At 49.7% G+C, this 15,876-nt stretch overlaps 1 long non-coding RNA gene across 3 annotated transcripts in view; it reads right to left on the bottom strand.

Moving 5' to 3' along the window:
• The window catches only part of LOC138286385 (uncharacterized), an 82,316-nt gene that overhangs the window by 506 nt on the left and 65,934 nt on the right, over window positions 1-15,876 (bottom strand). The gene's annotated exons all lie outside the window — the stretch shown is intronic.

The raw sequence follows: 15,876 nt of genomic DNA, 5'->3' as shown, positions 1-15,876 counted from the left end.
CTTTTCTGGTGGATACATTAGCTTCCTGTGGATTCCTCACCTAATGAATACTCCCATTGCGCCAGCATTCAACGGAAATCTTCTTCCTAGCTTCTGCACGTCGACGAGCAGTTGCCCACGCGATGCCGTCTGATGTCATACAGGCAATAAGAGGTCCTCGCCGACGTGCCGACGTCAGTACCAACATTTTTTACGTGCCTGAGAATAATAGGCCATTGAGATGAAAGAATAGTAATATTTAATGATATTCCAAACAAACATCATTCTGAGAATTCAACCTACCATTTTTTTTTTTTTTTAAACAAGTAAATAAATATATTAACTATATATATAGATATAAACATATATACATAATATATACAAATCCTCAAAACCAAGAGGAGCACACTCAAGAATTACTTGGTTAGACCAAACAGGCAACGGGGAGGCGGGTGGGACCGCGAGGAATCCACAGGTAGCTAATTTATCCACCAGAAAAGTCGCTACCGAAGGTAAGTAACTCATTCTTCTGATGGATACAACTACCTGTGGATTCCTCAACTAATGAATAGAGTCCCAAAGCAGTACCGCACTCGGTGGTGGGTGCCTGAATGGTCAAACCAAGAAATCCTGCAGCACTGACCGTGCAAAATGGCCATCCCTTCTGACCTCAGAGTCCAAGCAGTAATGCTTCGCAAAAGTATGAAGGGATGACCAAGTTGCGGCCTTGCAGATGTCGACCACAGGAACACCCCTAGCCAAGGTCGAAGAGGCCGACTTAGCTCTGGTGGAATGAGCTCTTATACCATCAGGAGGATCCTTCTTTGCTAAAGAGCAACACATTTTAATGCAAAGAGCAACCCACCTGGAGAGTGTTCTCTTGTGGACTGCCTTTCCTCTCCTCTTTCCCACGTATCCGATGAAAAGCTGATCCTCCAGCCTGAAATCCTTTGTCCTGTCTATATAAAAGCTTAGCGCCCTCTTTGGGTCCAAGCGGTGTAGTCTCTCTTCTTCCTTTGACGGATGAGGCGGAGGATAAAACGTGGATAGAGTAATTGTCTGGGCCAAATGAAAGGGTGAAACAACCTTCGGAAGGAAAGCAGCCTTTGTCCTCAACACCACCTTATCCCCATAAAAAGATGTATAAGGGGGTTTTACCGATAGAGCCTGCAACTCACTCACTCTCCTTGCAGAGGTAATTGCAACCAGGAAAACTGTTTTAAGAACCAATAATCTTATGGGGCAAGAATGCATAGGCTCAAAAGGGGACCCCCATAAGGAAAGTTAGAACCACAGTCAAATCCCATTGAGCCATAACGAAAGGAGTTGGAGGGATTTTATTCATAAGGCCCTTCAAGAATCTAAGTACTATTGGTGATTTAAATAAAGAAGGCTGGTCTGGAAGACAAAGAAAGGCTGACAAGGCAGACAAGTAACCCTTAACAGTAGCCACTGCACAACCCCTCTGTGCTAAAGACAAAGCAAAAGATAAAACATCTGACAAATGAGCACGTAAGGGATCAATCTGCCTCTCTCCACACCAAACCACAAATTTAGACCACCTATTAGCGTAGATAGATTTAGTGGAGTGTCGCCTGGCCGATAAGATAACATCCACTACATCAGGCAGGAGAGAGAAAGAACTCAGGTTGCCCCGTTCAATCTCCAGGCATGAAGGTGCAGGCTCTGGAGGTGGGGGTGTAAAACCTGCCCCTGCGACTGCGAGAGGAGGTCTGCCCTGAGAGGGAGACGGAGCGAGGGCACAGTGAGAGTTGGAGAAGGTCCGAGTACCACACCCTCCTTGGCCAATCCGGAGCAATTAAGATGACTTGAGCCCGGTCTTGGCGAATTTTACTCAACACACAAGGAATCAAGGGTATGGGGGGAAACGCGTAAAGCAACTGGTCGCACCAGGTCATCTGAAACGCATCCCCCAAAGCTCCTTGTACCGGATACTGGAGGCTGCAGAATAACGGGCAGTGCGAGTTCTCCCAGGTGGCAAACAGATCTATCCGAGGAAACCCCCACATCTGGAAGATTAACCGGACTTGATCTGGATGGAGATGCCACTCGTGATCGGCCGAGAAATGGCGACTGAGATTGTCCGCACGTACGTTCAAGACTCCGGCCAGATGATTTGCTACCAAGCAAATCTGATGGTCCTTTGCCCAGGACCATAGCCGTAGAGCTTCTCTGCAGAGAAGGTACGACCCTACCCCCCCCTGTTTGTTTATATACCACATCGCAGTAGTGTTGTCCGTCAGGACCTGAACCGACTGACCAAGAAGGGACGGGAGGAAGGCCTTGAGAGCCAGACGTACAGCCCGTAACTCCAACAGATTGATATGAAACACCTGTTCTACTGGAGACCAAAGTCCCTTGATCTCCAGGTCCCACAGATGAGCTCCCCACCCTAGAGTGGAAGCATCCGTTATTACTGTGGCCACAGGCGTAGCTTGCGAGAACGGCCTTCCTCTGGAAAGATTGCCGTCCGCAATCCACCATTTCAAATCCATGGCAGCATCTCTGGAGATTCTCACCGAGCCTTCGAGATCCCCTTTGTGTTGAGATCACTGCCTTCGGAGGCACCACTGAAGAGCCCTCATGTGCCAGCGAGCATGCATGACCAACAGTATGCAAGAAGCAAACAGACCGAGCAGACGTAGGACCTTGAGGACTGGAATGACTGCTCCACTTTGAAACATTGGAACCAACGCCTGAATGTCCTGAATCCGCTGAGGCTGAGGAAAGGCTCGGTTCAATGTTGTATCCAGTACTGCCCCTATGAACAGGGGGCGCTGAGAGGGCTCTAGGTGAGATTTGGGCATGTTCACCCAAAAGCCCAGGTCGAACAACAACTGGGTTGTCGACTGCAGGTGATGCAACACGAGCTCCGGAGACCTGGCTTTGATCAACCAGTCGTCTAGATAAGGAAATACTGCTATCCCATTCCTTCTGAGCTCTGCCGCAACCACCGACATCACCTTCGTGAAGACTCGAGGTGCTGAAGTAAGACCAAACGGGAGGACTGCAAACTGATAGTGCTGCGACCCCACCACAAAACGGAGATACTTCCTGTGCGACCTGAGTATCGGTATATGAAAGTAAGCATCCTGCAAGTCGACAGACACCATCCAATCTCCATTGTTCAGTGCCAAAAGCACCTGAGCTAGGGTCAGCATCTTGAACTTTTCCTGTTTGAGGAACCAATTCAAGATCCTTAGGTCCAGGATTGGTCTCAAACGACCATCCTTCTTGGGAATCAGGAAGTACCTTGAATAACAAACTTGACCCCTTTATTGCTCTGGAACCAACTCCACCGAGCCCTTTGAAAGGAGGACTTGAACCTCCTGTTCCAACAACAGGAGGTGTTCTTCTGAACAAGAAGATGGGCGGGGCGGGATGGGGGGCGGAAAGTCCCAAAAGGGAAGGGTGTAGCCTTTTCTCACAATGCTGGTAACCCAGGAGTCTGAAGTTATGACCTCCCACTTGTGGAGAAAATTCAGTACCCTCCCCCCTACAGGAGTGGAGTGAGTGGGAATTGGTGGAAGCCTAAGGCTGCTTCCCGTGCTGCACCCCTCCAGAGGAAGAGGAAAAGGCAGAGTGCTGCTGAGAGGCTCCCCTGGTACGGACCCTACCCCTCCCTCTAAAAGATCTATAGGAGAGAGCAGAGGTAGGCTTCTGGAATTTCCCTCGAAAGGAGGAGGAGGAGGAGGAGGAGCCACAATCAAATCCTCCTAAAAAATCTGGAGGAGGCAGAAGAAGTGGCTTGCAAGCCCAGCGACTTGGCCGTGGCCCTGCTCTCCTTGAACCTCTCTAAGGCCGAATCCGCCTTGGCACCAAAGAGCTTGTTCCCAACAAAAGGAAGGTCCAGTAGGGTCGACTGCACATCAGAGGAAAATCATGAGTTACGAAGCCAAGCCTGCCTCCTCGTAACTACAGCAGTGCCCATTGCCCTAGCAATGGAGTCAGTTGTATCCAACCCAGATTGGATAACCAGAGTTGCAGCTGCCTGAGCGTCCAATACTAGATTTAACAGCCCCTGAGGGACCTCCGTATGCGTTGATGCAATCTCGTCCATCAGGGCATAAATGTATCTTCCTAAAATACATGTAGCATTGGTGGACTTCAATGCCGTGCTACATGAAGAGAACACCTTTTTGGGTGCCATGTCCATCTTCTTGGAGTCTCTATCCGAGGGCACAGATGGAAAAGAGCCAGGAGCAGACCTTGCCGAGCAGGAAGCCTGGACCACCAAGTTTTCAGGTGTTGGATGTCTGGTAAGAAAACCAGGGTCAGCCGGTGCAGCCCGATACCTCCTAGCCACAGATCTATTGACAGCTGAAGAAGACCCCGGCTTCTTCCAGACTTCCAAAACAGGGTCCAGCAAAGTCTCATTGAACGGCAAAAGTGGTTCTGCCGATGTAGAGGCCGGGTGCAACACCTCTGTCAACAAATTCTGCTTGGCTTCAGTTACCGGCAAAGGAAGATCTAAGAAGCTAGCTGCCTTCCTGATAACAGAATAAAAAGTGGCCGCCTCTTCTGTATACTTCCCAGGAGATGACAAGTCCCACTCGGGGGAAGTATCTAGGCCACTAGCAGTGTCCAGCCCATGGAGACCCTCACGAGAGTCGTCAATCTCTCCTTCCTCCATGTTTTGTCTCTGGTACTCCTGCTCTTCAAGGAGGTGGAGAGCAAGCCTCCTCGAGTGCAGCCTCTCCTCTATCCTCGGCGTCGACATGGCGTCAGCTGATGTTGAAGAACGACGCCGATCGAGGAGTCGCATGGAGAGAAGACTGCTTCGGAGTTGCAGGAGGTCTAGGCGGCACCACTGGTTGAAACATCGAAGCCACCGGAGCCGAAGTCTCAGGAGCCACCGGAGCCGATACCGGCGCCGAGCCCACGTTCCCCAGGGGGAGAAAGGGCATAAAGGGTGCCGGTCGAAGCGGAGCCGGAGCACCCATGTTGAAGGCCAAAGGGCCCGAAGGACCAGCCGGTCCACCACCTGAAGCCATCTGCTGGAAGATGGAAAACATCGCATTTAAAAATGCGGTACTATCAGCTCCAGGGGCCGGGAAAGCTGGGTACTGGGGTGCCTGGTTCGAAGGCGACACCGACCTCGACGTCTGCAACGACAGAGAAAATATTTGAGGCTGTGGAACCTCAAACACTGAAGGTGGTTGGCCCGATGACCCGGGCGAAGTCGGTGAGGCTGGAGAAGGCAACGGCGTCGACGGATGGGGAGTGACAGTGGGACTGACCTCCCAAGTCTTCAGACGTCGAGTTGATAGCGACCTCAACCTCTCTTTACTCGACCGGCGCCGTGATTCTCGATGAAGCCGGGAGTCCCGATGACGCCGATGAGACTTCGGTGACGAGGATTTTCGATGACATCTCTTTTCCTTCCTTTTCGACTTCGCCAGAAAAAGCTTAGCCTCGCGCTCTTTCAGGGCCTTAGGATTCATATGTTGACACGAATCGCACTTGTCAACATCATGATCGGAACTAAGACACCACAAACAGTCTTAGTTAGTTACCGACATTTTGCCCCCACACTCACGGCAGGGCTTGAATCCTGACTTTCTTTGCGACATTGTAATCTCAAAGAAAAAAATAGATCCAAAAAACACACTCACTGTCGAACAGCAACAGTAGCTCCCTCTAAGATAACCGTTTCGAATGGCACGGAAAAAAGTGAACTGACGTCGGCGAGGACCTCTTATTGCCTGTATGACGTCAGACAGCGTCGCATGGGCAACTGTGACGTCCTCTTCGACGTGCAGAAGCTAGGAAGAAAATTTCCGTTGAACGCTGGCACAATGGGAGTATTCATTAGGTGAGGAATCCACAGGTAGTTGTATCCATCAGAAATAGGCTGATCTGCCCCCAGGGAGGGCAGAAGCCATTAGGCACCAGGGATGCTTTTATTTATATTGAGAACAGGAGTGACCCCTTAGGCAAGGGTTGTTCCCCCCTCAAGCAATTGTTTTAAAAGATCATTTCTGCCCCCCCCCCCAGATGGCAGATTGGCCTTTATTAATTAGGCCGATCTGCCCCTTTTGGCAGGGGGTGGGGTGCAGAAGCCACTAGAATCCAGGGTTTTAAAAAAAAAATGTTTTTAAACCTTTATACTGATAAGGGGTGCGACCCCTTATGCAAGCTCACAAATGGCCTAAAGTACAAATTACTTACCTTCGGTAATGAAATATCTGGTAGAGACATATTCTAGTTGCAGATTCCTTACCTTAGAATTTCCCCCCAGGCGTTAGACTGTATCTGGAGATTTTTCTTCGAGCAATACCCTTGGGCGTCTGTAGGTGGCGTTGTTCGACTCCGCAGGCATCGACTGATGCCTTGATGACGTCTGGAGTAGTACACTGACGCCGCCCTCCCGCAGTGATGTCAGTTTCTTTTAACGACTTTCCACGCCAGAGCGCAGAGCCGCTAAGAACACTGAGATTGGTGTGACAGAGCTAAGGACCTGAAAGGGTGGAACACCTGTCCCCAGAAATAATTTCGCAAAGCGGGGAGGATGGGCGGGCGGTAAGGAAGCTGCAACTAGAATGTGTCTCCCACCAGATATTTCAAATACCGAAGGCAACTAACCTGTACATCTGATAGAGACTTCTAGTTGCAGATTCCTTACCTTAGAATTGATACCCAAGCAATGCCATCCTATGTGGTGGGCTGCGAACAAAGATCATACTAGAAAGTCTTGCAGGACTGAACGACCAAAGTAGCCGCCTCGACGGACCTGACTATCCAGGCAGTAATGCTTATCAAACGTGTGCAGGGATGCCCATGTAGCTGCCCGACAGATATCCAGGACAGGAACTCCGCGTGCTAACGCAGTGGAAGCCGCAATTTCTCTGTTGGAATGAGCACGCAAGCCTTCAGGTGTTTGCTTTTTAGCCAAAGTGTAGCACATTTTGATGCAAAGAAGCACCCATCGAGAGATGATATGCTTTTGCACCGCCTTCCCTTTCTTAGCACCCACATAGCCAAAGAGTTGATTGTCCACCTGGAAATCTTTAGTACAATGGAGGTAGAACACCAACACTCTTTTTGGGTCCAGACAGTGGAGTCTCTCCCCTTCTCATGGGAAGGGTGTGGGAGTGTGTAGAAGGTAGGCAAAGTGATGGACTGGCCTACATAAAATGGTGTAAATACCTTAGGAAGGAATGAAGCTCTAATGCGTAACACCACTTTGTCAGGGTGTACAGACAAGTTTGGAGGCATTGAAGAAAGCACCTGGAGCTCACTCACCCTGCAAGCAGAGGTGATAGCGACAAAGAAAGACAGTTTGAATGCGAGGATCCGCAAGGGACAATTATGCATTGGCTCAAAGGGGGGTACACATTAAATAAGTAAGTACAAGATTAAGATCCCACTGAGGCATAATAAATGGAGTGGGAGATAATAAGTGGGTGAGCCCTTTTAAGAACCTACTGACAATAGGAGATTTAAAGAGTGAGGGCTGATCAGGTAACCTTTAAGGGTGCCCAAAGCAGAGCCCTGCTGGGCTAAATAATGAACAGAAGAACCTCTGACAGAGGGGCACAAATGTGATCAACAGATTTGTTGGTACACCATGCCACAAGATTTATTCCAACGACAGGCGTATACAGTTTTAGTCGATGGATGCCTGGCTGCCAAGAAACATTGCAGACTTTGGGTGGAAGGGCAAATGCATTCAACTGTTGCAGCTCAATCTCCACGCATGAAGGTGGAGGTTGGACAGGTGCCGGTGGAGAACCGTCTCCTGCTGCTGTGACAGAAGATCCGCCCAAAGAGGCAGTCTGAGTGGAGGATGGATGGACATGCTCAATAGCTCTGGATACCACACTCTTCAAGCCCAGTCCGGAGCCACCAAGATAACTTGGGCCCGGTCGTACTTGATTTTCTTGAGAACTCTGGGTAGAAGAGGGCTAGACGGGAAGGCGTACAGGAGGCTGGAGCTCCACTCGAGATGAAAAGCGTCTCCGAGCGAGTGCAGTCTTCGAAAATTCCAACGTGCAAAACAGCTGACATTGCGTGTTCTCTGCGGAGGCAAACAGATCTAACCAAGGCTCTCCCCACTTGAGACCTTGCGTCACCTCCAGATAGAGACGCCATTCGTGATCGACTGTGCGTCGGCGGCTGAGTTTGTCTGCTCTGGCGTTGAGAGCCTGCCAGATGTTCAACCATCAGCGTAATGCCCTGATATTCCAGCCATGTCCAGAGGCGTAGTGCTTCCTGACAAAGGGTCCAGGACCCTACCCAGAGTTGTCTGTTGGAGTACCACATGGCGGTAGTGTTGTCTGTGAACACCTGCACCACTTTCCCTTAGAGAGGGAAGGAATGTTTTTGACCTAAGCCTGATTGCCCGGAGCTCCAGCATTTTTATGTGGAGCCCGACTCCGCCGGAAACCAGAGGCCTCTGATCTCTGCTTCTCCCATGTGGCCACACCAACCCACAAGTGACGCATCTGTCACTATAGAGAGATCTGGTTAGGGAAGGGAGAGGGATCTGCTGTTGACACAATTTGGATTCTAAAGCCACCACTGCAGGTCTTTCGCAGTCCCCTCCGAGATATGGACCATGTCTGAGCGATTTCCCTGATGCTGCGCCCACTGGAACTTTAGGTCCCACTGCAGAGTGCGCATATGCCATCTGGCATGTGTACTAGCAGGAGACAGGAGGCCATGAGGCCCAGCAGGCTCACACTCACCGAAACCCAAGACCGAGGCTGAAAGAAAGATCTGAATCATAGCCTGAAGGTCTTGGACTCGCTTGTCTGGAGAATAAGCGAGAAATTGCACTGTATCCAGAACAGCTCCAATGAAAGTGAGCGTCTGAGAGGGAGTCAGGTGTGACTTCGGCACGTTTATAGTGAACCCCAGCTTGTGCAGGAGGTTCGCCATAGTCTGAAGGTGAGAGACGACTGTCTGGGGAGAAGGCACCTTCAACAGCCAGTCATTGAGGTAGAGGAAAATTGAGACCCCTAACCTGCACAGATGAGCTGCAACCACCGCCATCATTTTTGTGAACACCAGAGGGGCGGTGGTAAGGCCAAAAAGGAGCATGGTAAACTGAAAGTGCTCGTGACCTACCATGAATCGTAGGTAACGTCTGCGGGCAGGCAGGATGGGGATGTGAAAATAAGCGTCCTGCAAGTCCAACGCTACCATCCAGTCTCATGGGTCTAAGGCAGAAAGAACCTGAGCCAGGGTGACCATTTTTAATTTCTCCTTCTTGAGGAAGTAGTTCATGTAGGAGGCTGGACTGGCTTGTAGTGAGTACCAAGGGGTACTTGCACCTTGCACCAGGCCCAGTTATCCCTTATTAGTGTATAGGGTGTCTAGCAGCTTAGGCTGATAGATAATGGTAGCTTAGCAGAGCAGCTTAGGCTGAACTAGGAGACGTGTGAAGCTACTACAGTACCACTTAGTGTCATATGCACAATATCATAAGAAAACACAATACGCAGTTATACTAAAAATAAAGGTACTTTATTTTTATGACAATATGCCAAAGTATCTTAGAGTGTACCCTCAGTGAGAGGATAGGAAATATACACAAGATATATATACACAATAGCAAAAATATGCAGTATAGTCTTAGAAAACAGTGCAAACAATGTATAGTTACAATAGGATGCAATGGGGAAACATAGGGATAGGGGCAACACAAACCATATACTCCAAAAGTGGAATGCGAACCACGAATGGACCCCAAACCTATGTGACCTTGTAGAGGGTCGCTGGGACTATTAGAAAATAGTGAGAGTTAGAAAAATAACCCTCCCCAAGACCCTGAAAAGTGAGTGCAAAGTGCACCAAAGTTCCCCTAAGGACAAAAGAGTCGTGTTAGAGGAATAATGCAGGAAAGACACAAACCAGCAATGCAACAACTGTGGATTTCCAATCTAGGGTACCTGTGGAACAAGGGGACCAAGTCCAAAAGTCACAAGCAAGTCGGAGATGGGCAGATGCCCAGGAAATGCCAGCTGCGGGTGCAAAGAAACTTCGACTGGACAGAAGAAGCTGAGGTTTCTGCAGGAACGAAAAGGGCTAGAGACTTCCCCTTTGGTGGACAGATCCCGCTCGCCTTGGAGAGTCGTGCAGAAGTGTTTTCCCGCCGGAAGGACGCCAAAAAGCCTTGCTACACGCAAATCGTGCGTTTAGCGTTTTCGGATGCTGCTGGGGCCCAGGAGGGACCAGGAGGTCGCAAATTAGACCTGCAGAGAGAGGGGACGTCGAGCAAGACAAAGAGCCCTCACTGAAGCAGGTAGCACCCAGAAAAGTGCCAGAAACAGGCACTACAAGGATGCGTGAAACGGTGCTCGCCGAAGTTGCACAAAGGAGTCCCACGTCGCCGGAGACCAACTTAGAAAGTCGTGCAATGCAGGTTAGAGTGCCGTGGACCCAGGCTTGGCTGTGCACGAAGGATTTCCGCCGGAAGTGCACAGGGGCCGGAGCAGCTGCAAAGTCGCGGTTCCCAGCAGTGCAGACCAGCGAGGTGAGGCAAGGACTTACCTCCACCAAACTTGGGCTGAAGAGTCACTGGACTGTGGGGGTCACTTGGACAGCGTCGCTGGATTCGAGGGACCTCGCTCGTCGTGCTGAGAGGAGACCCAAGGGACCGGTAATGCAGCTTTTTGGTGCCTGCGGTTGCAGGGGGAAGATTCCGTCGACCCACGGGAGAATTCTTCGGAGCTTCTGGTGCAGAGAGGAGGCAGACTACCCCCACAGCATGCACAAGCAGGAAAACAGTCGAGAAGGCGGCAGGATCAGCGTTACAGAGTTGCAGTAGTCGTCTTTGCTACTATGTTGCAGGTTTGCAGGCTTCCAGCGCGGTCAGCGGTCGATTCCTTATCAGAAGGTGAAGAGAGAGATGCAGAGGAACTCGGCTGAGCTCATGCATTCGTTATCTAAAGTTTCCCCAGAGACAGAGACCCTAAATAGCCAGAAAAGAGGGTTTGGCTACCTAGGAGAGAGGAAAGGCTACTAACACCTGAAGGAGCCTATCAGCAGGAGTCTCTGACGTCACCTGGTGGCACTGGCCACTCAGAGCAGTCCAGTGTGCCAGCAGCACCTCTGTTTCCAAGATGGCAGAGGTCTGGAGCACACTGGAGGAGCTCTGGACACCTCCCAGGGGAGGTGCAGGTCAGGGGAGTGGTCACTCCCCTTTCCTTTGTCCAGTTTCGCGCCAGAGCAGGGGCTAAGGGGTCCCTGAACCGGTGTAGACTGGCTTATGCAGAATTGGGCACATCTGTGCCCAACAAAGCATTTCCAGATGCTGGGGGAGGCTACTCCTCCCCTGCCTTCACACCATTTTCCAAAGGGAGAGGGTGTCACACCCTCTCTCAGAGGAAGTTCTTTGTTCTGCCATCCTGGGCCAGGCCTGGCTGGACCCCAGGAGGGCAGCTGCCTGTCTGAGGGGTTGGCAGCAGCAGCAGCTGCAGTGAAACCCCAGGAAGGGCAGTCTGGCAGTACCAGGGTCTGTGCTACAGACCACTGGGATCATGGAATTGTACCAACAATGCCAGGATGGCATAGAGGGGGCAATTCCATGATCATAGACATGTTACATGGCCATATTCGGAGTTACCATGGTGAAGCTACATATAGGTAGTGACCTATATGTAGTGCACGCGTGTAATGGTGTCCCCGCACTCACAAAGTTCAGTGAATTGGCTCTGAACAATGTGGGGGCACCTTGGCTAGTGCCAGGGTGCCCTCACACTAAGTAACTTTGCACCTAACCTTTACCAGGTAAAGGTTAGACATATAGGTGACTTATAAGTTACTTAAGTGCAGTGTAAAATGGCTGTGAAATAACGTGGACGTTATTTCACTCAGGCTGCAGTGGCAGGCCTGTGTAAGAATTGTCAGAGCTCCCTATGGGTGGCAAAAGAAATGCTGCAGCCCATAGGGATCTCCTGGAACCCCAATACCCTGGGTACCTCAGTACCATATACTAGGGAATTATAAGGGTGTTCCAGTAAGCCAATGTAAATTCGTAAAAATGGTCACTAGCCTGTCAGTGACAATTTGGAAAGAAATGAGAGAGCATAACCACGGAGGTTCTGATTAGCAGAGCCTCAGTGAGACAGTTAGTCACTACACAGGTAACACATTCAGGCACACTTATGAGCACTGGGGCCCTGGGTTACCAGGGTCCCAGTGACACATACAACTAAAACAACATATATACAGTGAAAAATGGGGGTAACATGCCAGGCAAGATGGTACTTTCCTACACAACCCCCCCCCCCAAACGAAGGACAATAAGACTAGCCATTACCTGATGAGTCTTCATTGTCTAAGTGGAAATATCTGGAGAGTCCATCTGCATTGGAGTGGCTACTCCCAGGTCTATGTTCCACTGTATAGTCCATTCCCTGTAGGGATATGGACCACCTTAACAATTTAGGATTTTCACCTTTCATTTGTTTTAGCCAAAGTAGAGGTTTGTGGTCTGTCTGAACAATGAAGTGAGTGCCAAACAGGTATGGCCTCAACTTCTTCAGAGCCCAGACCACAGCAAAGGCCTCCCTCTCAATGGCAGACCAACGCTTTTCTCTAGGGGTCAACCTTCTACTAATAAAAGCAACTGGTTGATCCTGGCCCTCAGAATTAAGTTGTGATAGGACTGCCCCTACTCCTAATTCAGATGCATCAGTTTGGACATAGAATTTTTTAGAGTAACAATGGCTTTTCAGGACAGGTGCAGAGCACATGGCCTGCTTCAGCTCCTCAAAAGCTTTCTGACAGTTTGCTGTCCATAATACCTTTTTAGGCATTTTCTTGGATGTGAGGTCATTAAGAGGGGCTGCAATGGAGCCATAGTTCTTAATGAACCTCCTGTAATACCCAGTGAGGCCTAGGAAGGCACTCACCTGAGTCTGAGTGGTAGGGGGAACCCAATCAATAATAGTTTGGATTTTCCCCTGAAGTGGTGCAATCTGTTCCCCACCAACAAGGTGTCCCAGATAAACCACCTTACCCTGCCCTATCTGGCACTTTGAAGCCTTGATAGTGAGGCCTGCCTTTTGCAGAGCCTCCAAAACTTTCCACAGGTGGACCAGGTGATCATCCCAGCTGGAGCTAAAGACAGCTATATCATCCAAATATGCTGCACTGAAAGCTTCCAGCCCTTGCAGGACTGTGTTCACCAACCTCTGAAAAGTGGCAGGTGCATTTTTCAAACCAAAAGGCATTACAGTAAACTGGTAATGTCCTCCAATGGTAGAAAATGCAGTCTTAGGTTTAGCATCTTCTGACAATTTGATCTGCCAATACCCTGCAGTCAAATCAAAAGTGCTTAGATACTTGGCAGATGCCAGTGTATCTATAAGCTCATCTGCCCTGGGTATAGGGTGAGCATCAGTTTTGGTTACCAAGTTGAGACCTCTATAGTCTACACAAAACCTCATTTCCTTCTTTCCATCTTTAGAATTGGGTTTTGGTACCAGTACCACAGGAGAAGCCCATGGACTGTCAGAGTGCTCAACCACTCCTAGTTCCAACATTTTCTGAACTTCTTGCTTTATGCAGTCCCTGACATGGTCAGGCTGCCTATAGATCTTACTTTTGACAGGTAAACTGTCTCCAGTATCTATAGTGTGCTCACACCAAGAAGTGGTGCCTGGCACAGTGGAGAAGAGTTCTGAAAATTGTCCTAGGAGATTTATGCAATTGTCTTTCTGCTCAGCAGTAAGACAATCAGCCAAAACTACACCCTCCACAAGAGCATCTTGATCTGTGGAAGAGAAGAGATCAGGTAGAGGATCACTGTCTTCTTCCTGTCCCTCATCTGTTGCCATGAGCAGGGTGAGATCAGCCCTGTCATAGTAGGGTTTCAGGCGGTTGACATGGAGCACCCTAAGGGGACTCCTGGCAGTACCTAAGTCAACCAAGTAGGTGACTTCACCCTTCTTTTCAACAATTGTGTGGGGTCCACTCCATTTATCTTGGAGTGCTCTTGGGGCCACAGGCTCCAAGACCCACACTTTCTGCCCTGGTTGGTACTGAACCAAAACAGCCTTCTGATCATGCCATTGCTTCTGGAGCTCTTGGCTGGCCTGAAGGTTTTTACTGGCCTTTTTCATGTACTCAGCCATCCTTGATCTGAGGCCAAGTACATAATCCACAATATCCTGCTTAGGAGCTTTTAAAGGTTGTTCCCAACCCTCCTTTACAAGTGTGAGTGGACCCCTAACAGGGTGTCCAAAAAGAAGTTCAAAGGGGCTGAAGCCCACTCCTTTCTGGGGTACCTCCCTGTAGGCAAAAAGGAGGCATGGTAGAAGGATATCCCATCTCCTGCGGAGTTTTTCAGGGAGTCCCATAATCATGCCTTTGAGAGTTTTATTAAATCTCTCCACCAGTCCATTTGTTTGTGGATGATAGGGTGTTGTGAACTTGTAAGTTACACCACACTCCTTCCACATGGCCTTTAAGTATGCAGACATGAAATTGCTTCCTCTGTCTGATACTACTTCCTTTGGGAAGCCCACCCTGGAAAATATTCCCAGGAGGGCCTTTGCCACTGCAGGAGCTGTAGTGGTCCTTAAAGGAATAGCTTCAGGATATCTTGTGGCATGGTCCACTACCACTAAGATAAACCTATTGCCTGAAGCAGTAGGAGGGTCAAGGGGGCCAGCTATGTCAACCCCTACCCTTTCAAAGGGAACCCCAACCACAGGCAGTGGGATAAGGGGTGCCTTTGGAGTGCCACCTGTCTTGCCACTGGCTTGACAGGTTTCACAGGACTTACAAAATTCCTTTGTGTCCTCAGACATCCTAGGCCAATGAAACAATGGAACCAATCTGTCCCAAGTTTTCATTTGACCCAGGTGCCCAGCTAGGGGAATGTCATGTGCCAGTGTTAGGAGGAACTTTCTGTACTCCTGAGGAATCACTAATCTCCTGGCAGCTCCAGGTTTAGGATCCCTATGCTCAGTGTACAAGAGGTTGTCCTCCCAGTAAACTCTGTGAGAGTCACTGACATCCCCATTAGCCTGTTTGACAGCTTGCTGTCTGAGACCCTCTAATGTGGGACAGGTTTGCTGTGCCACACTCAGCTCCTCTCTGGCAGGCCCCCCTTCACCCAAAAGCTCAGCAGTGTCTGCTTCCAGCTCCTCTGGTGTAGGTTCTGCACAGGGAGGGAATTCTTCTTCCTCAGAAGTAGAATCCACTGTAGAGGGAGGGATAGTAGGAAGTGGTTTGCTTCTACTAGCCCTAGCTTTAGGGAGCACTTGGTCCATTGTTCCAGGATCCAAGCTTCCCTGTCCTTTTTGCTTTTTGGCCTGAGCCCTTGTCAAAGCAAAAATATGCCCTGGAATGCCCAGCATTGCTGCATGGGCCTCCAACTCCACCTCTGACCAAGCTGATGTCTCCAAATCATTCCCTAATAGACAGTCTACAGGTAAATCTGAAGCTACCACAACTTTCTTTGGACCAGTTACCCCCCCCCAGTTGAGATTTACAACAGCCATGGGGTGGCTTTGTGTTATGTTGTGAGCATCGGTTACTTGGTACTGGTGTCCAAGTATGTGTTGTTCAGGGTGCACCAGTTTCTCAATCACCATTGTGACACTGGCACCTGTGTCCCTGTAGGCCTGGACCTCAACAACATTTATTAGGGTTAGTTGCTTGTACTTCTCCAAGTTATGGGGGCAAGCAACCAAAGTGGCTAAATCAATAGCCCCTTCGGAGACTAAAGTAGCCTCAGTGGTCTCCCTAATTAGACCAACCCCAACTAAATTACCAAAAGTGAGCCCAGCTACTCCCTTGGATTGGCTATTAGTAGGTTTGCTCCCACCACCACTGCTATTAGTAGGGACACTAGGTGTAGCAGTAGGGGTTGTAGTGGTAGGAGCTGTGGTGCCTTTCTTTGGACAACTGGGATCT

This window comes from Pleurodeles waltl, chromosome 3_2, assembly GCF_031143425.1.
Source record: "Pleurodeles waltl isolate 20211129_DDA chromosome 3_2, aPleWal1.hap1.20221129, whole genome shotgun sequence".
NCBI classification, from domain to species: domain Eukaryota; kingdom Metazoa; phylum Chordata; class Amphibia; order Caudata; family Salamandridae; genus Pleurodeles; species Pleurodeles waltl.
This window is presented reverse-complemented; position numbering and strand designations above follow the sequence as displayed.